Source organism: Pseudophryne corroboree, unplaced genomic scaffold (genome assembly GCF_028390025.1).
Source record: "Pseudophryne corroboree isolate aPseCor3 unplaced genomic scaffold, aPseCor3.hap2 scaffold_798, whole genome shotgun sequence".
Classification (NCBI taxonomy): Eukaryota; Metazoa; Chordata; class Amphibia; order Anura; family Myobatrachidae; genus Pseudophryne; species Pseudophryne corroboree.
In genome coordinates, this window is record NW_026970377.1 from 247297 (window position 1) to 270139 (window position 22843).

Here is a 22843-nt window from a genome sequence, read left to right on the forward strand (position 1 = left end):
TTTCTGAGCGGGACAGATATGCGCCATTACAGCGGCGGGGCTTCTTCCTCACCTCACCAGAACATCTTTAGAGCATTACAAGTCTATCACTATAGAGTTTATTATTTCCCAGACTGTGTACTTTTGGCGCTGGATTGTGAGCTGAAAAATCCTCTGTGTCCCTCTGACAGATTTACTGACGGTCTGTCCCCCATAAGCCGGTGTGTCTGTGGGTACTTGGTATATGTGTGTCAACATGTCGGTGGCTGAATGTTTTTCCCAAGAGGAAACTATATTAGGAATGCAGACATATGATGGTGGCCCTGTTGGCACCACCAATAACTGACTGGGTAAATGTTTCAGTAATATCAGAGTAAGGTTGGATAAATCTGTGTCCCAGACACAGATGTAGAGAATAGATGTGATATTCATGGCTATGTTTCTTTTCCCTCAGGCCCCGCTGGGTCGCAAAAATGTTATTTTGCCCAGTTACTACACACTGATACTGACACGGATACTGATACTTATGTCGACCATAATGTTTCCTGATTAGATCCAATATTGGCAAGGAGCATTCAGTACATGATTGTGGATATTAAGGACATATTAAAATCACTGAAGACCCTGCTGTTCCTGACAAAGGGGTCTATATGTATGTATATATAGATATATAATGAAAGCTGGGCCAGCTCGACAAGATGGTTTCAAATCCCCAAAAGGATTCTGGTTGTTTATTCATTTCCCGCCGCGGACAGAATAAAGTGGGAGTCACCCCCTGTTCTGCACGGGGCCCTGTCACAAATCCAGCGGATCGTATGCAGGAAGCTACATTATTTCTAGTTATGTAACCACGGGTACATTACTTAGACATGCCATTACATGTGCATGGGTGAGTAGTAGTATTCAAGAATTGGTCGAATACCTTGTCATCCGATATAGATACCCTGGAGAGATGGGATACTCCTTACGTTGTATCATATCAAGGACACTGCAGCATACTTACGTGAGACTGCAAGGGATATAGGACTCTTGAGTTCACGGGCCAATTTCATGGCAGTGTCGGATAGGAGGGCATTGTGGATTCACCAAGAGAATGCTGATGCTGACTCCAAGAAGAAAGGGAGTCTCTTCCCTATGAAGGTGAAGCCTTGTTTGGTGACTGCCTAGTTAATTTGATCTCGGCAGCTCCCGCAGGTAAGTCAACCTTCTTGCCCTATGTTCCCTCCCAACGGATGAAGACGCATCATTATCTGATGCAGTCATTTCGGCCCAATAGATATGCAAGAAGTTAAGATTCCCCTTTCTTTGCAGGTAGAGGAAGGAGAAGAGAGAAGAGGTCTGCATCCTCTTCAAGATCGCAGGAGCAGAGATCATCCTCTGCTTCTGCCAAATCCACTGCATGACGCTGGGGCTCTCTTGCAGGAGCCCGCACCAGTGGGGGCACGTCTAAAACTCTTCAGTCAGTTCTGGATTCATTCGGACATGGACTTGTGTGTTTTACAAATAGTGTCCCAAGGGTACAAACTGGGGTTTCAAGATGTTCCCCCTCACCGATTGTTCAAACATTAAGTTACTGTGCTATTCCTGGGTTATATAGCGCTGGGGTATGTGCTGGCATACTCTCTCTCTGTCTCTCCAAAGGGCCTTGTGGGGGAAATGTCTTCAGTAAAAGTATTCCCTGTGTGTGTGGTGTGTCGGTACACGTGTGTCGACATGTCTGAGGAAGAAGGCTATATTAGAGAGGAGCGGGAGCAAATGAATGTGGTGTCTCCGCTGACACCTGATTGGATGGATATGTGGAATGTTTTAAATGCTAGTGTAAACTCATTGCACAAAAGATTAGACAAGGCAGAAGCTTTGGGACAGTCAGGGTCTCAACCAATGCCTAATCCTATGTCGCAGGGACTGTCAGGGTCTCATAAGCGCCCACTATCCAGATTGTTGACACAGATACCGACACGGATTCTGACTCCAGTGTCGATTACGATGATGCAAAGTTACAGCCAAAATTGGCAAAATACATTTGATATATGATTATGGCAATAAAAGATGTTTTGCACATCACAGAGGAGCCCCCTATCCCTGACAAGAGGGTACATATGTACAAGGGAAAGAAGCCTGAGGTAACCTTTCCCCCCTCACACGAGCTGAACGAGTTATGTGAAAAAGCTTGGGAATCTCCTGCAGATTTCCAAAAGGATTCCCCTTTCCCATCAACGGATAGGTTACGATGGGAGTCCTCCCCTTGGGTGGACAAAGCATTAACACGCTTATCCAAGAAGGTAGCCCTCCCATCCCAGGATACGGCTACCCTCAAAGAGTCTGCTGACCGCAAACAGGAGATTACCCTGAAGTCCATTTATACACATTCAGGTACCTTACTCAGACCGGCAATAGCGTCGGCCTGGGTGTGTAGTGCTGTAGCGGCATGGACGGATACCCTAGATAAGGCTACTATTTTATTGCCCCTGGGGCATATAAGAGATGCTGTCCTATATATGTGTGTATGCAAACTACAGGTGGTGCTGCAGGGCTCACACCCTTTTACTTGTCTTGTAGAGCAACTCTGGAGCTGTTACTGGGTCCAGCTGCTGCAAGAAATCAGCTTGAATGCTTCAGGGGCTTGGGCATGGCCAACATGAGCCCCACACTGATGGGGGTGTATAAAGCGATCTAGGGGTCATCCAAGCGCAACCCCACAAAGGCCGCCATGCCCTGCGTGACCATTTTCTCTTTTCATATGCAGACGAGGGTTGCAGCCAACTATGCCCATTGCTTGGATGACATCACCGTATGCAAATCCGTCTGCTGCAGACCTTTCCCCAGGAATGCTTGTACTAGTTGTTGCATATGGTTTGATGTTTGAGGGTGCTTCAGTATTAGGCAGCCTTCCGCCCTCTCATGTTCATCTGAAAATATGTGGTCTCCCTGCAGTTCCCTTGTGCTTCCTCAGTTGAATCTCCTTAACTTGACGGGTGTGTGCCCGAGCAGCCGCCCTCCACAGCCCTATCCCAGCACATGCTTTTCTTGCGTATGAGATCTCTTGATCATGAAGATAGTTCTCACAGGGTGAGGTTCATCCATTACATTTTAAAGTAGGAAGGTACAAATTACATATTCAAATTACATATATGTGCTGGATTCAAATGTTTTCCCCCCTTCCTTTCTCAATTGTGCCCATCAGCAGCTATTCTAATGTTGCTGCCAATGGGTGTGACACATTCATTTCTTCTGTGGGGTACACTGGACTCCACAAGGATTCACATTGGGGTGTAGAGTAGGATCTTGATCTGAGGCACCAACAGGCTCAAAGCTTTTGACTGTTCCCAAGATGCTCAGCGCCCCCTCCTCTATAACCTCGCTTCCATGAACAGGGAGCTCAGTTTGTAGTTGGTGCCTTCAGTAGCAGGCCACTTAAGAGGGGGCTGCCTCAGGCAGCCTATTCTTAGCTATTAATTTTGACAAGAAAAGAAGAACTTTTTTTTATAAGAATCTACAAGGGCTGCAGCAGGCTAGGTCTAATAGACATCTTTACTGCAGCTCCATCACTCCCAGCGGCGCAGTATACTCCCGCGCCCTGGTTGCTGGGTCACTGCAGCGGAGGCTCCGGTTTCTTCCTAAGGTCAGTCACACACACACCGCCCTCCGGGATCACGAGGCCGCTGATGAAAGGGAGGTAAGGGACTTCTGTGCCCACACTATACCGTGATCCAGCGTGGCTGTAGGGGGCGGGCCATGTGCGCACTGGCGTGGATACTGATTACTGGGCAGCCGCTCCACTAGCCACCAGGGACAGTTAAGGAGCACAGCTCTGGGGGGTTTTCTCTTATATTAACCCCATTTTGTACTACCCGCAGTGCATTGTGATAGGTAATAGAGCCTGATTCAGGTTGGATTGCAATCGCAATAAGCAGTCCAACTGCAAAAATTGCTAAGAGCATATGCATGCGCCTGCATTTTCTGCGGCACCCCGCAGTTAATGCGATCGCCTCTGACTGTCAATCGGTGCTGGGGGGGGGGGGGGGTCAGCAACACTCCATTTCCAAGTCGGAGATGGAGCGGTGCGTGGGCAGGGCTTCAAAATGGGGTCGGCAACGGAGAAACAGGAGGCGTGGTCAGAGCGGTTGCATGACATCACATGCAGCAGCTGCGATCACAAAAATGGTGGCGGCTTCCTGCGCACACATACAGTCTGCACCAACAGGAGGCTAACCCATTTTTTATGATCACGCTGAACTGCACTGCGACTGCAATTTCAGCGTGGTCAAGAAGGGAGGCGGCATGCTGGGTGGCCCCAGCATGCGAACCAAAGGATTGCAAATTCTGTTACTTAGCAGAATTTGCAATCCTTACTGAATTAGGCCCATTGATTACAAAATTTATTTGTAAATATTTGAAGTTTTTCTTCAGGGACTAACACAAAAGATGCTTGGGGCTACTAACACATGGGTAAGCCACGTAAAGCTTCCCATGGGTCAGTGGCATCACAACGGGGTTGCGGCCCACACCCGAGTGTCACCCGCCAAGGGGGGTGACACCAAAGTGCCGGCTCCTCTTCAGTGACAGAATATGGGTGTTTCACTGTGACATTACGTGCAACACCCAGTTTCTGTCACTGTGCAGGAGCCAGCACCACTCACACACTAGTCCCCGGGTGCAGCACTCAACCCCCGGGATACCCGGAGCAACAAAATGGAGATTCAGGCCAACAGGCCACACCCCTACCTATGAGACCATGCCTCCATTTTACCATTGCGCTGCTTATCTGCGCGCACTGCATTACAATCTCCCTCGCTGCCTCTCTGGGTGTCACCAATGATAGTGACACCTTTGCCATGCTTGTAGCAGCTGGTCCTAAGATCTACGCCTCCAGCCCTGAGTGTTTGCCCTTGTGACTTGTTGATCATCATAGCGAAGCAGATTCTTACAGAAAACTGCAGGGGCTTAGATTGAAAAGAAAAACATTGACGAACCCATCATTTCAGCAACAGGGTCTGCCACACGGCTGACTGAAATGACTGGTTGGTTTGGACCCCCACCAAAAAAGAAGCAATCAATCTCTCCTTGCACAAACTGGCTCTACAGAGGCAAGATGTCCACCTCATCATCCTCCGATTCCTCACCCCTTTCACTGTGTACATCGCCCTCCTCACAGATTATTAATTCGTCCCCACTGGAATCCACCATCTCAGATCCCTGTGTACTTTCTGGAGGCAATTGCTGGTGAATGTCTCCACGGAGGAATTGATTATAATTCATTTTGATGATCATCATCTTCTCCACATTTTCTGGAAGTAACCTCGTACGCCGATTGCTGACAAGGTGAGCGGCTGCACTAAACACTCTTTTGGAGTACACACTGGAGGGAGGGCAACTTAGGTAGAATAAAGCCAGTTTGTGCAAGGGCCTCCAAATTGCCTCTTTTTCCTGCCAGTATACATACGGACTGTCTGACGTGCCTACCTGGATGCGGTCACTCATATAATCCTCCACCATTCTTTCAAAGGTGACAGAATCATATGCAGTGACAGTAGACGACATGTCAGTAATCGTTGCCAGGTCCTTCAGTCCGGACCAGATGTCAGCACTCACTCCAGACTGCCCTGCATCACCGCCAGCGGGTGGGCTCGGAATTATTAGCCTTTTCCTCGCACCCCCAGTTGCGGGAGAATGTGAAGGAGGAGCTGTTGACGGGTCACGTTCCGCTTGACTTGACAATTTTCTCACCAGCAGGTCTTTGAACCTCTGCAGACTTGTGTCTGCAGGAAAGAGAGATACAATGTAGGTTTTAAATCTAGGATCGAGCACGGTGGCCAAAATTTATTGCTCTGATTTCAACAGATTGAATCCTGGTTAAGCGAATTAAGGGCTCCATCCACAAGTCCCACATGCCTAGCGGAATCGCTCTGTTTTAGCTCCTCCTTCAATGTCTCCAGCTTCTTCTGCAAAAGCCTGATGAGGGGAATGACCTGACTCAGGCTGGCAGTGTCTGAACTGACTTCACGTGTGGCAAGTTCAAAGGATTGCAGAACCTTGCACAACGTTGAAATCATTCTCCACTGCGCTTGAGTCAGGTGCATTCCCCCTCCTTTGCCTATATCGTGGGTAGATGTATAGGCTTGAATGGCCTTTTGCTGCTCCTCCATCTTCTGAAGCATATAGAGGGTTGAATTCCACCTCGTTACCACCTCTTGCTTCAGAGGATGGCAGGGCAGGTTCAGGAATGTTTGGTGGTGCTCCAGTCTTCGGCACGCGGTGGCTGAATGCAGAAAGTGGCCCGCAATTCTTCGGGCCACCGACAGCATCTCTTGCATGCCCCTGTCGTTTTTTAAATAATTCTGCACCACCAAATTCAATGTATGTGCAAAACATGGGACGTGCTGGAATTTGCCCAGATGTAATGCACGCACAATATTGGTGGCGTTGTCCGATGTCACAAATCCCCAGGAGAGTCAAATTGGGGTAAGCCATTCTGCGATGATGTTCCTCAGTTTCCGTAAGAGGTTGTCAGCTGTGTGCCTCTTATGGAAAGCGGTGATACAAAGCGTAGCCTGCCTAGGAACGAGTTGGCATTTGCGAGATGCTGCTACTGGTGCCGCCGCTGCTGTTCTTGCTGCGGGAGGCAATACATCTACCCAGTGGGCTGTCACAGTCATATAGTCCTGAGTCTGCCCTGCTCCACTTAACCACGGACATGTGGACTAGTGGACATTGGGTACAACTGCATTTTTTAGGACACTGGTGACTCTTTTTCTGAGGTCTGTGTACATTTTCGGTATCGCCTGCCTAGAGAAATGGAACCTAGATGGCATTTGGTACCGGGGACACAGTACCTCAATGAAGTCTCTAGTTGCCTCTGAATTAACGATGGATACCGGAACCACGTTTCTCACCACACAGGCTGACAAGACCTGAGTTATCCGCTTTGCAGCAGGATGACTGCTGTGATATTTCATCTTCCTCGCAAAGGACTGTTGGACAGTCAATTGCCTACTGGAAGTAGTACAAGTGGTCTTCCCACTTCCCCTCTGGGATGACGATCGACTCCCAGCAGCAACAACAGCAGCGCCAGCAGCAGTAGGCGTTACACTCAAGGATGCATCGGAGGAATCCCAGGCAGGAGAGGACTCGTCAGACTTGCCAGTGACATGGCCTGCAGGACTATTGGCTCTCCTGTCTAAGGAGGAAATTGACACTGAGGGAGTTGGTGGTGTGGTTTGCAGGAGCTTGGTTACAAGAGGAAGGGATTTAGTGGTCAGTGGACTGCTTCCGCTGTCGTCCAAAGTTTTTGAACTTGTCACTGACTTATGATTAATGCGCTGCAGGTGACGTATAAGGGAGGATGTTCTGAGGTGGTTAACGTCCTTACCCCTACTTATTACAGCTTGACAAAGGCAACACACGGCTTGACACCTGTTGTCCGCATTTGTGTACAGGATGCATACCTTCATGTCCAAATTTATCCATCTCATCAGTCGTACCTCAGATTTGCGGTACAGGACTGTCATTGCAAATTTCAGACGTTGCTGTTTGGTCTCTCCACGGCCCAGAGAATTTTCACCAAGGTAATGGTGGAAATGATGGTTTTCCTGCGCAAGCAAGGTGTCACAATTATCCCGTACTTGAGCGATCTCATAAAAGCGAGATCAAGAGAGCAGTTGCTGAACAGCGTATCACTTTCACTGAAAGTGTTACAGCAACACGGCTGGATTTTCAATATCCCAAAGTCGCAGTTGGTTCCTACGACTCGTCTGTCTTTCTTGGGCATGATTCTGGACACAGACCAGAAGAGGGTTTATCTCCCGATAGAAAAGGCCCAGGAACTCATGACTCTTGTCAGGAACCTATTGAAACCAAAACTTGTGTCAGTGCATCACTGCACTCGAGTCCTGGGAAAGATGGTGGCATCATACAAAGCCATTCCATTCGGCAGGTTCCATGCGAATACATTCCAATGGGACCTACTGGACAAGTGGTCTGGGTCACATTTACAGATGCATTGGTTGATCACCCTGTCCCCCAGGGTCAGGGTATCACTCCTGTGGTGGCTGCAGAGTGCTCACCTTCTCGAGTGACGCAGATTCGGCATTCAGGACTGGATCCTGGTGACCACAGATGCAAGCCTCCAAGGTTGGGGAGCAGTCACACAGGGAAGAAATTTCCAAGGTCTTTGGTCAAGTCAAGAGACTTGTCTTCACATCAACATCCTGAAACTAGGGGCCATATACAATGCCCTACGTCAAGCGGAGACCTTACTTTGCGACCAACCGGTTCTGATCCAGTCAGACAACGTCACCGCAGTGGCTCATGTAAACCGCCAAGGCAGCACAAGGAGCAGAGTGGCGATGGCACAAGCTACCTTTGCATTTTTCTCCCAAACGAAGGACACTAGAATGAAAATTTTAAAGCCTCCTGTTAGTGCTTCATCTACACGGTATAGCCCTGAATTTTCCAATGCGTAGCTCTTTGCAAAAGAGAGATATTGGCAAGGAAAAGCTGTCTTGTACCTTTGCATTTTTCTCCCAAACGAAGGACACTAGAAAGAAAATTTTAAAGCCTCCTGTTAGGCCATCATCTACACGGCATAGCCCTGAATTTTCCAATGCGTAGCTCTTTGCAAAAGAGAGATATTGGCAAGGAAAAGCTGTCTTGTACCTTTGCATTTTTCTCCCAAACGAAGGACACTAGAAAGAAAATTTTAAAGCCTCCTGTTAGGCCATCATCTACACGGCATAGCCCTGAATTTTCCAATGTGCAGCTCTTTGCAAAAGAGAGATATTGGCAAGGAAAAGCTGTCTTGTACCTTTGCATTTTTCTCCCAAACGAAGGAAACTAGAATGAAAATTTTAAAGCCTCCTGTTAGTGCTTCATCTACACGGTATAGCCCTGAATTTTCCAATGCGTAGCTCTTTGCAAAAGAGAGATATTGGCAAGTAAAAGCTGTCTTTCAACTCTTCCACAACTGAAAAACAGATAGTGTTCCCAAGCCTTCCATCCTGTAATATCTTCAGTCTCTCGTCAATGAAGAAAACAATCCCTCCAGCAGACTCTTCAACCACGATACAAGATCACAGCCAAAAGGGCGAAAAGCAACTACACTTGCGTTTAACCAAAATGGCTAAAACTTAGTGGAGGAAAGTGCAGTGCACCAAAACATAAGCTGACACAATCATGGAGAATGCGCCAGCATATATGCTCTTCTATCTATATTTTGCAAACCTGCTCTTGTCCCCTCCAGCTGCTCCATGTAGATTTGACGCCTGGCAAGGTGCATAACCCACTGACAAGCAGGCACACTCCTGCATGAGTTTTCACTCTCACTAGCAGGATGATACACATTCATTTGCATGTGCTCCACCTCTGACACACCGCCCACCCAACCACCCAGTCACCAGAGCCACCCACAAGCCAACTGGCTCCGTGATTTAATTTGCACAGTGCAGTCATCCAGGCAGCATGTCCTTCTCAATGGAATAATCTCTGGTTCCATGGAATCTTCCGCATTGGAATGCTGCGGAACAAAAAGGATTTAAACATTCAGCTTGCTAGCATTCAATGTACCTGCGGCTTGGCTCTAGCACATGGGTCTTCATCCTGTGGCCCTCCAGCTGCTGTGAAACTACACATCCCAGCATGCCCTGCCACAGTTTTGCTATTAAGGTATGCTAAAACTGAGGCAGGGCATGCTGGTATATGTAGCTCCACAGCAGCTGGAGGGTCGCAGGTTGAAGACCCATATTCTGGCATGCCTGTTCTATGATGCATGTTCCGTGATGTCACAATCAGCTTGGAATGGGGTGTCTAGCATGCATTTGCTGACAGCCACTTGAGGGAGACACACATCAGGAGATGCATCATATCGGAGGTCTTCGATGCCTTTCCAGCAAATGCACACCACCAGCTGCTGGTCTGGACACAAAACAATACCCACAATTGAAGGCTCAAAATGCCCAACTACAGGATTAATGTAAGTAGTGAATTTAGGAATGAATTTAGAAGTAGGAAATGAAGTTAGTTCACAAGTACATTCAAATTCCGATCTAAAGTCTAGGTAGGCCTCACGTCCTGGCAGCCCCCAGCATTTAAAAATGCCTTGATTAGAGGTAGGTAATTAAATGTAGATAAGAAGTAGACACAAAATAACACTCCACAGAGCAATTATCAGGTGTCTTTATCAATTGTTGCATTTAAAAAATCAAGCAATTAGGGAACACAATGTTGCGACAATGTAACCCTATTTGCAAAATAGTACTAAATAAGTTTGTCGATGTAAGACATTTGCAAAGGCGCAAACAAAACACGCTGGAAAATGCAACTGAATCTGTTTTTGGAGGTTAGAATAGATGCAGGATCAAGTAGCTCAATGGGTAGGGTGTTTGATTAGAATTCAACAGGTTATAGATTTGAATCCTGGGTATGATAGTTTGAGGTGTTATTTAATAAAGTATGTTTATATATTAGTCACACATGGCTTACTTGTACAAATGGCATGTCACCAGTTAGTGCTGACTGCTGATATGCCATTTGCACAAACACGCCATGTGTGACTGTATATGCATTTAAGGAGGGCACCCCGGCAATACCACAAACCATTGAGTGTCAAGTATACTAGATATATCTTCATATCTCATGTGCTTTCTCTGAGACCAATCTTGTTATGCCCCTTCCCCACAAGGCATGCGCCTTTTGTCCATATTGCAAAAATGGGGAGGGGAGGGGGGGGGGGCATATTATTCTCTGTCACAGGGCACCAAAAAGTCTAGTTATGGCTCTGGTATGCATTATGTAATCTGGCAGACCATATCTCCAACACTGGCTGGTTGGAATAGAAATCCGGTTATCTATGTGAGCAAATGACCATCAACGATTTACTCTCAAACACTAGAAAATGGACAAACATGGTCCCCTAAACAAATTGGTTAAATTTTGGGTTTAACCAATTTGTGTAATGACCATTTTTGACCACTTTTCTAGTGTTTGGGAGCAAATGGTTAATTGACATTTGCTACTATACATTACCAGATTTTCATTCCATCCATCCAGACTGGATAGATAGCCTGACAGATAATTGTGTAGTGTACGCCCAGGATAACTGTCAGTTGTGCTTTCTTTTATGACGGCACATAAATGGGTGGGCAGATCCAGAGCAAGCACTGCCCACTCATGCATAGTTGTCAACTGATGTGAAGTTCCAGGGGGCAATCTCAGTTATAAAGAAAAGTATCTGGAAATTGTCCCTAGTTTAAAAAAAAAATAAAAAAAAATTGATCAACTCCATTTATTTAGTATGATATCCCAGCAGTCAGAACAACATACTTTATTAAATAACACATCTCAAACTACCATACCCAGGATTCAAACCTATAACCTGATGAATTCTAATCAAACACCCTACGTATTGAGCTATTTGATCCTGCATAAAAATTGTGAACATTATATGAAGCTATTGGTACTTTGCAAAAAAAAAGTATCAGCATTACAACGCAGCAGATCCATGCAGTTTGCAGCCACACACTACATGTATCTGCTCAGCCACAATGCTGATTATTTCTTCACAAAGTACAAGGTGAGCTCCAAACAGAATTCTCTAGCTTAGAATTATACCTTTCTATGCCAAACCTAGAAGTCGGGCCCCCCACCCTGGGATCCCCCAGAGGGAGGCCTGCACCGTCATGCGGCAGGCTTGTCCGTTTTGGAAGCAGGCTGATGGGCAGCCCAGGCTTGCTTCAGTCTGGGCTTGGCAGGTCTGGAAGCATGAGCTTGCTTTGGGTATGCCTGACCTTGGGTACGCTTTACCTGAGGGATGAAAGGGCCAAGGGAAAGTACTTTTAGCCTTCTGCGTGGTAGGAGTCATACGAGGTAGGCAAGCTGTTTTAGCAGTAGCCAGATCAGCTACAATCTTATTGAGGTCTTCTCCAAAGAGAGTGTCTCCCTTGAAAGGAAGCACCTCCAGGGTTTTCTTGGAATCCATATCCACCGACCAGGATCTCAACCAGCTGTATAAAGTATTACCTTGGAACTGGCTCTCCACTCCCCATTATCTGGTTATCATGGCTTCCTCCGCCAGTGTCCAGACTCGCTTGCTGAAGCTCGGCCACTTCTTCCTAGCAGCAGGCTCCTGGATCACTGGGCAGCAGAGGTGCTTGGGAGCCGGAAGGGGGCGGAGCAATCAGGCAGGCAGTTGCAGTGCTGCCCAGCTATCTGTGGTGTGAGAAGAAGCAGGGGCATCCCACCGCTGGCAGTGCTGCAGCTAGCGGTGGTGGCAGCGGCGAGGCTGCTGGGCTGGGTCTTGAAAAAGGTGGAAAGAAGGGTGTTACGGCATGGAATGTACAAACTGCGAGACCCTGCTGGTAGCGCCTTTGTCTATTTAGTAGGAAGGGCACGTAACAGCCGGGGGGCAATGGAGGAAGCCCCTTTAGGGCTGGAGCCCCTTCAGGGCTGGAGCCCGGCGGCAACTGACTCCGTTGTCTCTGGCAGTTCTGCCCCTGGACTAGAGGAATGGTCAAGAACATGGCAACATTTAATGCCAAAAAATGCAAAATCATACACGTCTCAAAAATGCAAAGGCTAACTATAATATTAAGGGCATTATAATGGCAAGAGGAAAGCTATCTAAGTATTACTATTTCAGGTGAGCAATGTAACAAAGCAATAGGAAAGGCAAGTCAGATGCTTGTTTGCATAGGTTAAAGAACCAGTAGCAGAAAAAAGTAATACAGGTTGAGTATCCCATATGCAAATATTCCGAAATACGGAATATTCCGAAATACGGACTTTTTTGAGTGAGACTGAGATAGTGAAACCTTTGTTTTTTGATGGCTCAGTGTACACAAACTTTGTTTAATACTCAAAGTTATTAAAAATATTGTATTAAATGAACTTCAGACTGTGTGTATAAGGTGTATATGACACATGAATGAATTCTGTGAATGTACACACACTTTGTTTAATGCACAAAGTTATAAAAAATATTGGCTAAAATGACCTTCAGGCTGTGTGTATAAGGTGTATATGAAACATAAATGCATTCTGTGCTTAGATTTAGGTCCCATCACCATAATATCTCGTTATGGTATGCAATTATTCCAAAATACAGAAAAATCCGATATCCAAAATTCCTCTGGTCCCAAGCATTTTGGATAAGGGATACTCAACCTGTAATGCCACTGTATAGGTCCTTGGTACAGCCACATTTAGAATCCTGTGTTCAGTTCCTGAAGCCATATCTCCAGAAGGCTGTAAATACATTAGGGCAACTAAAATTGTGCATGGCCTACATCACAAAACTTACCTGGAAATACTAAAAGATTATGTGTATAGTTTGGAGAAGGGAAGAGGGAACATACAGTAATAGAAACATTTAAATATATAGGGAGGAATGTAATAGGGTGTGAGAATCAGAAAGTGAGAGATTTTGTGTTTTTTCCTGTTGTTTTTTTTTTTTTTATTGTTTGTTTTTTAAAGTGGCAATCCTTTACATGGCAAAACCAGGTTGATATTTGCCATGTAAAGGATTGCCACCGTGGGCATGTGTAGAAGGGGCACTGCTACTGTTGGCATTATGTGTGTAAGCTGCACTGATATGGTGGTTATGTGTATAAAGGGCACTGCGACTGTGGGTATTATTATTATTATTATTATTATTATTATTACATGCGGTGTAATGACAATAAGATAGTGCTACTGTGTGGCGTATTTTGATTTGGGGTGCTATTGTGTGGCCATGCCCCTTCCTTGTGATACCACACCTTCTTTTTTTAAGGAGCGCACTGTCCCTTTATTAAGTATTGGAGAGAGGGCCCAAATTAATAGTTTGCAGGGAGGCGCCAAACACCCTAGCACTGGCCCTTTGGTAGGGGACAGGATTTGCTTCTGCTTGTGCACATATGTTATGATTGCCAGCCAACAGCACTGGTTTTGCCTATAACACTAACTATAAATATTTTGAATTGGTCCTGGACCACCAATCCAAGGCACCCCTGCAAGTGTCCTGAGGCACCCCAGGGTGCAGTTTGAGTACCACTGGTCTAGTGAGTACCCAGGATAATTATTGTAGCTGGTCTGCGGGTAACAGCTCTCAGATCCACTTCTAGAAAAAATGCAGCAATGTAATTTGAGTGACAAACTGCAGAGATGAACCCTTTCTGTGACTGTTGCACAGGGATCACACAAACTCTATTCATAGGGCTGACTTCACTTAGGGGAGATGTTCTCACCCCGCAAAGAAGTGCGAGTATATACCGCACTTACGGTACCATTGGATTTACAGATATTTTCTTGCAATACACTATGGGGGTCATTCTGAGTTGATTGCTCGCTAGCAGTTTTTAGCAGCCATGCAAACGCATTGTCGCTGCCCACTGGAGAGTGTATATTCACTTTGGAGAAGTGCGAACACTTGAGCAGCAGAGCGCCTGCAAAATCGTTTCAAAATAAGACCAGCACTGTAGTTACACTTCGTGTGCGTTGATTCTAACAACCGAGGGACGGCTTTTGATGTCACACACCCATCCAGCGAAAGCCCAGCCACGTCTGCATTTCTTCTGCCACGCCTGCATTTTTCCAAGCACTCCCTGAAAACGGTCAGTTGACACCCAGAAACGCCCTCTTTCTGTCAATCTCCTTGTGGCCTGTTCTGTGATTGGAATAATCGCTAGAACTAGTGCAAAACCACAATGGACTTTGTACCCGTACGATGCGCATGCACATTACGGAGCATGCGCATGCACAGATTAGCCATTTTTTTTCAACTGATTGCTACGCAGCGAACAACGGCAGCAAGCGATCAACTCGGAATGACCCCCTATATACATAGAAACATGGATTTTTACTGCAGGAATTATGGTTAGTTTAGGGGTATCGGTTAGGGTCAACAGAGGTGTAGCTAGGGGTCCAAGCGCCCCTGGCAAAGTAAGGGACTGGCGCCCCCCCTTTCGATAAAGCATTGCAGTCCATTGGCGGTTACCATGTTGGAGCCACAGCAACTGACCCCCTCCCCCACACGCTGCCCTACATCATCGGCTGGGATTCACTGTTGGTGTGAAGCCACTGGGAACATTCTGGTAGCATTAGCAGCAGTCTGTGTCATAGATAGGGAAGGCAGAAGGTTAACTAGCTAATAGCAGTCTGTTGGCAGCAGAGGCTGGGCGGGGGGCTGAGAATGAGCCAACGCTGATCAGTGTCCAGTCTGCTCAGACAAAAATATTTTGTGATCAGGGCTGGTTCTAGACCAAAGGAGCCAATGGCAAAAATTTCCTTTGCCCCCCCCCCCCACACACACACACACACATACACACACACACACACACACACACACACACACACACACACACACACCAAAAAAGAACATATCCCAGTTTAACATAACGCTATGTGGTGCAAGGTGTGGAGCTGGTCACTTGTATCAGACCTCTGACATTTGCCTTTTCACCCATATTGCATACTTTTTCTTGCAGGTTGTGTCTTAATTCAAGAAGTGTTCTAAGTACTTCAGCTTAGTATCTTTACTGACCCCTCTTTACCCCACACTACATAACTGACCCCTCTATACCCTACACTACATCACTGACCTTTCTATAACCATCACTGCATTACTGACCCCTCTATACAGTACACTGACCTCTATATACCTGCTAGTACATCCCTGATGCCTATATTCCCTAAGCTAAATCCCTGACGCCTCTATTCCCTACGCTACATTCCTGATGCCTCTATAACCTACGCTACATCCCTGACGCCTCTATACCCTACGCTACATCCCTGACGCCTCTATACAGTACAATGCATTACTGATCCCTCTAGACCATACATCCTCATTACATCAGAGAGATAGTGAAACACTGGAAAAAATAAGGATAAAGTGGACTACAGAAACTGATGCTCTAAACAAAGGAGAGAGAGAGAAAAGCACAAGGGAAAGTGGGCAAACGGAACACCATAGAGAGAGGAGAGATAGAAATGCCTGAAAAAGTAAAGGGGGTTGGGTATGGCATCCGGCGCTCGGGATTCCAGCAGTCACATGATACCTAATCCTAATCCTAACCCTCTGGGGGGGTGGCGGATAGGGCTAACCCTCAGGGGGTGGCAGCTAGGACTAACCCCCCCCCTCCTAGTGCCTTCCCTAACACCCCCTCCCCCGGTCCTAACCCTCCCTCCAATACTCGCCTTCGGGATGTTGGCTGTCTGTGTGCCGGCACCAGTCTCCCAAGTGGTGTCAGGATTCCAACATCGGTCAAATGACCGCCGGTATACCGTCTGCCGGGATGGTAAATGTATCCTGAGGACAGGTAGTGAGTGTGGAGGGATAGGTGGTTCAGTAAAATGTAACAGCTCAAACTGCGATCATTCACTGATAAATTGATTTATAGCTCTCCCTTTTTAACCATTGCAGTCATAAAAGCAATGTTTTTTAAACTTTTAAATAAAGCTTGTTAGCATCCCCAGCACACTGTATATGCTGGGAGATGTAGTTCTCAATATGAAAACATTTAATTACTGTATGAACTCTAATTCCCCAACTGAAACCTCTCACAAACACACACTCCTAAATCTAGTACACACACACACACATTTTCCCAGTACTGACAACTCTCATCACTTCCACACACTGACAACTCCCTCCTGCTCCTCTCCCCACTGACACTGACAGCTCCCTCACAGTCACACACATCCTCCACCCCCCCACCCCCCCCACACACACACTGAGAGCACACATGCACAAATCCCCCCCTCCTCGACACTAACTGTCACGGACTGCTTGGGCAGCAGGGGGCAGGCTCTGACTTGAAGTGCTGAAATTCAACAGCTCTCTCGAACTTGCAAGGCATGGCTGTGCAGCTGTCTCCAGCCATCTCCTTGCCCACTGTGTAATTTGTGGCGTTCTCTGATGTTCCCCGCTCTGCCTCTACAACCGGCACATAATGTACAGCAGTGGTGACTCCTGAGTATGGGCCTGGAGAACTCCGCCTACCGGGGGGTAGGGATTAATAATTTCAAAGGGGCAGAGCTAGGAGTGAAGCAGTGGACAGCAGTTGAGGGGCGTTTCAAACTGTAACAGGGTTGGGACAATTTCAGTATCCTTCCCTCACCGTCTAATTGGTCAGTCCCACGCTGATTGCCATAGCGCCCTTTCGAGACTGCAGAACTCTATCCCTTAGCCACGGTTGGCACAGCTGGATGGTGCCCCTGGCAAGTGCCATCCTGGCCAAGGGGTAGATACGCCCCTGAGGGTCAGGGCCAGCAACAGAAATCTCGGGGCCCAGTACACTGATATCTCTGGGGCCCCCTCAACCCCCCCTTAACTTGGCAGAGGGATCTTTAAAAAAAAATGGAGCCTTTGACTCGGACCGTCAGTGAGGCCGGCAGGTGGTTTTCATACTGGGCTATCCAGCTCTTCGGTGGCGGTGGCAGGGACATTCAGAAAAGGGCCAGCACAGCAACATGCATAATAATGGCAATACAGTATGGACCACAGGGACTGGACAAAGTGATGGGGTAAAAGGAGGGGGGAGGGTTTAGTTGGCCTGTTAATTGTTTTCCTGCTTAAATTGAGCAGTTGGTGGATACACTTTAAAAAGCAATATTGGCACTGTGGCCCCATTATTTCTGTTCTTAATACTTGGAGCCCTGAACAAGTGTCCCCTTTGTCCCCCCTGTCACCGGGCCTGTTCAGGCGTTACCTATGGAGAAGCTGCGACATGACATCCTAGGACACGATACTGCACCATGCATCACCATTATATTTCAGTGTGCCTTGTCAATATTTAAATCTTGTTCTGTGTGACGTGAGTTGTAAATGGTTGAAAATCTCTGTGCTACAGTATCGTCACCATGTAGTTATAACAACACCGCAAAACCACCAAAAGACGTGTTTTGGTAGAGGGACTGCTGGAGGGGCCCATTGGGGCCCCCAGTTTGCTACCCCACCCCAGTATACCTGTGCTGTAGCCAGTGGAAGGGGCACTATCTTCCCGGTGATCTCTTCGGGAAGATGGTGCCGCACATAGAAAGCAAAGACTCTGGCTGCACTCTCCTGCCCTCGCTCTAAGCAAGGTGATCGGGCCACAAAAGGACCCCTGTCGGACCCCTGCCGGACCCCGGCCTGTGGGCCACAAAAGGATGCATTGGGGGCGGCATGCGGCCCATGGGTTTGACACCCCTGCCCTAGAGTATCAAAATTTGTTTCACGGCACCCCTAGGCCAAAGTTTTTTTTATTGAGAAATTCAGAAAAAAATATAAAATTAAGTAAATTGTGTTTATAGCATGTCATCCTCAGGTTCAGTTATGTTGTGAGGGAATGGTTTTGCCAATTTAATAAAGTATAAATAATTTTAATTGATCCTGGACCACCAAACTATGCTACCAGTGCAAGAACCCCAGTTTGGAAACTACTGCCATAAAATAAACCTTTTTTGTTTTTTTTAAACTACATGTAATACACCTTAGAGCTCAGTTCCTAAAAGGTTTTAAACCCTTGCATACAGTAAACTACACATATTTAAAAATCCTACACCGGGCACAAGTGCTCACGGGCCAATTTCATGGCAGTCTCGGATAGGAGGGCATTGTGGATTCACCAAGGGAATGCTGATGCTGACTCCAAGAAGAAAGGGAGTCTCTTCCCTATGAAGGTGAAGCCTTGTTTGGCGACGGCCTAGTTAATTTGATCTCGGCAGCTCCCGCAGGTAAGTCATCCTTCTTGCCCTATGTTCCCTCTCAACGGATGAAGACGCATCATTATCTGACGCAGTCATTTCGGCCCAATAGATATGCAAGAAGTTAAGATTCCCCTTTCTTTGCAGGTAGAGGAAGGAAAAGAGGGAAGAGGTCTGTAGCCTCTTCAAGATCGCAGGAGCAGAGATCGTCCTCTGCTTCTGCCAAATCCACTGCATGACGCTGGGGCTCTCTTGCAGGAGCCCGCACCAGTGGGGGGCACGTCTAAAACTCTTCAGTCAGTTCTGGATTCATTCGGACCTGGACTCGTGGGTTTTACAAATAGTGTCCCAAGGGTACAAACTGGGGTTTCAAGACGTTCCCCCTCACCGATTGTTCAAATCAGCCTTAGTCAGCAGGGAGAAGGTTTTTATTCAAGCCTCTTCGTGGTCCCGAAGCCGGACGGCTCAGTCAGACCAATCTTAAATCTGAAATCCCTTAATTTCTACCTAAAGAAATTCAATTTCAAGATGGAATCTCTCAGGGTAGTGATCTCCAGTCCGGGGGATAAAGGAGATTTCATGGTTTTGGTAGACATAAAGGATGCCTACTTATATGTTCCCATTTAGCCACTGCATCAAGCTACCTGAGGTTTGCAATTCAGGATTGTCATTACCAATTTCAGACGTTGCCGTTTGGTCTGTCCACGGCTCCGAGGATTTTCACCAGGGTGATGGCGGAAATGATGGTTCTCCTTTGCAAGCAAGGAGTCACAATTATCCCGTACTTGGATGATCTCCTGATAAAGGCGAGATCCAGGGACCAGTTGGTGCAAAACATCTACTCTCCCTGACAGTTCTTCAACAACATGGTTGGCTCCTAAACTTGCCAAAATCGCAGTTGGTCCCAATGACGCGGTTGTTGTTTTTGGGAGTGATACTGGACACAGAAGAGGTTTTCTTCTAGTGGAAAGGCTCTGGAGATCCAGAGTCTGGTCAAACAAATTCTGAAACCAGCAAGAGTGTTAATCCATCAATGCATTCAGTTGCTGGGGAAGATGGTTGCGGCCTACGAGGCCATTCAGTTTGGCAGGTTCCATGCCAGAGTGTTCCAGTGGGACCTGTTGGACAAGTGGTCCGGATCCCACCTACACATGCACCGGAGGATAATCCTGTCTTCCAAGACCAGAATCTCACTCCATTGGTGGCTGCACAGTTCTCACCACCTAGAGGGGCGATGGTTCGGGATCCAGGACGGGATCCTAGGGACCACGGATGCAACCCTCCGAGGCTGGAGAGCAGTCACACAGGGGGAAAACATCCAAGGAAGATGGTCAAGTCTTCCTTGGATGTTTTCATCTCCACATAAATGTTCTGGAGTTAAGGGCCATTTAATAACTGCAGACACAGTACGCACTGGGACGGGTGCCCAGCATCCTCTACGGACTAAGAGAAAAGGATTTACCGGTAGGTATTAAAATCCTATTTTCTCTAACGTCCTAGAGGATGCTGTGGACTCCGTAAGGACCATGGGGATAGACGGGCTCCGCAGGAGACATGGGCACTTTAAGAAAGACTTTAGTTCTGGGTGTGCACTGGCTCCTCCCTCTATGCCCCTCCTCCAGACCTCAGTTTGATACTGTACCCAGTGGAGACTGGGTGCTTTTCAGGAGCTCTCCTGAGCTTTCTGACAGAAAGTATTTTGTTAGGTTTTTAATTTTCAGGGAGCACTGCTGGCAACAGACTCCCTCATCGAGGGACTGAGGGGAGAGAAGCAGCCCTGCTCTCTGAGTTGCAAGGTCCTGCTTCTTAGGCTACTGGAAACCATTAGCTCCAGTGGGATTGGTACGCAGGATCTCACCCTCGCCGTCCGTCCCAGAGCCGCGCCGCCGTCCCCCTCGCAGAGCCGGAAGATAGAAGCCGGGTGAGTATGAGAAGAAAAGAAGACTTCAGAGGCGGCAGAAGACTTCATGATCTTCACTGAGGTAACGCATAGCACTGCAGCTGTGCGCCTTTGCTCCCATACACCTCACATACTCCGGTCACTGTAAGGGTGAAGGGCGCAGGGGGGGCGCCCTGGGCAGCAATATAAACCTCTTTCGCAAAAATATAACATATATACAGCTGGGCACTTTATATATGTATGAGCCCCCACCAATTTTACAGTTTAAGCGGGACAGAAGCCCGCCTCCGAGGGGGCGGGGCTTCTCCCTCAGCACTCACCAGCGCCATTTTTTCTCCACAGCACCGCTGAGAGGAAGCTCCCCGGACTCTACCCTGCTTATACCACGTTACACAAGAGGGTTGAAAAGAGGGGTGGGGGGGGCACATAATTCGCAAATTACATACAGCAGCACTACTGGGCAAACATTAAGTTACTGTTTTATTCCTGGGTTATATAGCGCTGGGGGGTGTGCTGGCATACTCTCTCTCTGTCTCTCCAAAGGGCCTTGTGGGGAAACTGTCTTCAGAAAAAGCATTCCCTGTGTGTGTAGTGTGTCGGTACACATGTGTCGACATGTCTGAGGAAGAAGGCTATATTAGAGAGGAGCGGGAGCAAATGAATGTGGTGTCTCCGCCGACAGCTGATTGGATGGATATGTGGAATGTTTTAAATGCTAGTGTAAACTCATTGCACAAAAGATTAGACAAGGCAGAAGCTTTGGGACAGTCAGGGTTTCAACCCATGCCTGATCCTATGTTGCAGGGACTGTCAGGGTCTCATAAGCGCCCACTATCCCAAATTGTTGACACAGATACCGACACGGATTCTGACTCCAGTGTCGATTACGATGATGCAAAGTTACAGCCAAAATTGGCAAAATCCATTCGATTTATGATTATGGCAATAAAAGATGTTTTGCACATCACAGAGGAACCCCCTGTCGCTGACAAGAGGGTACATATGTACAAGGGAAAGAAGCCTGAGGTAACCTTTCCCCCCTCACACGAGCTGAACGAGTTATGTGAAAAAGCTTGGGAATCTCCAGATAAAAGACTGCAGATTTCCAAAAGGATTCTTATGGCGTATCCTTTCCCATCAACGGATAGGTTACGATGGGAATGCTCCCCTAGGGTGGACAAAGCATTAACACGCTTATCCAAGAAGGTAGCCCTCCCGTCCCAGGATACGGCTACCCTCAAAGAGTGTGCTGACCGCAAACAGGAGATTACCCTGAAGTCCATTTATACACATTCAGGTACCTTACTCAGACCGGCAATTGCGTCGGCCTGGGTGTGTAGTGCTGTAGCGGCATGGACAAATACCTTCTCTGAGGGGATGGATAGCCTAGACAAGGATACTATTTTATTGACCCTGGGGCATATAAGAGATGCTGTCCTATATATGTGTGTATGCAAACTACAGGTGGTGCTGCAGGGCCCACACCCTTTTACTTGTCTTGTAGAGCAGCTCTGAAGCTGTTACAGTGCCCAGCTGCTGCAAGAAATCAGCTTGAATGCTTCAGGGGCTTGGGCATGGCCAACATGAGCCCCACACCGAAGGAGGGTGGGGGTGTTTAATGCAAACTTGGGGTTATACAAGCGCCGCAAAAGGCCGCCATGCCCTGCATGCCCCTTTTCTCTTTTCATATACAGATGAGGGTTCCAGACAACTTTGGCCCACTGCTTGGATGACATCACCGTATGCAAATCCGTCTGCTGCAGACCTTCCCCCAGGAATGCTTGCAATAGTTGTTGCATATGGTTTAATGTCTGAGGGTGCTTCAGTATTAGGCAGCCTTCCGCCCTCCGATGTTCATCTGAAAAGATGTGGTCTCCCTGCAGTTGTTGTCCCCAGACGAGAGTTCCCTTGTGCTTCCTCAGTTAAATCTCCTTAACTTGACGGGGGTGTGCCCGAGCAGCCGCCCTCCCCAGCCCTATCCCAACACATACTTATCTTGCATATGAGATCTCTTGATCATGAAGATAGTTCTCACAGGTTGAGGTTCATCCTGCCCCGCTCCCCGCTGGAGATCGCTGATGGGGACAGCAGCGGGGCTTCAGCAGAAGGGTGAGTATGTGTGGCCAGAGACCTCCCTTCCCATGTGCAGGCCTGCAGAGTCTGCCACGCAGGATGGGGCATGTGGCACTCTCCCTCCCAGGGGCTCTTCCAGATGTAGCTCCTCAGCAGTATTTTTCCCGGGCTGCGCGGCGCTCTCCCCGACTGGCATCCGCCCTGGAACACTGCCTTCCTCAACGCAACATCAGCAGG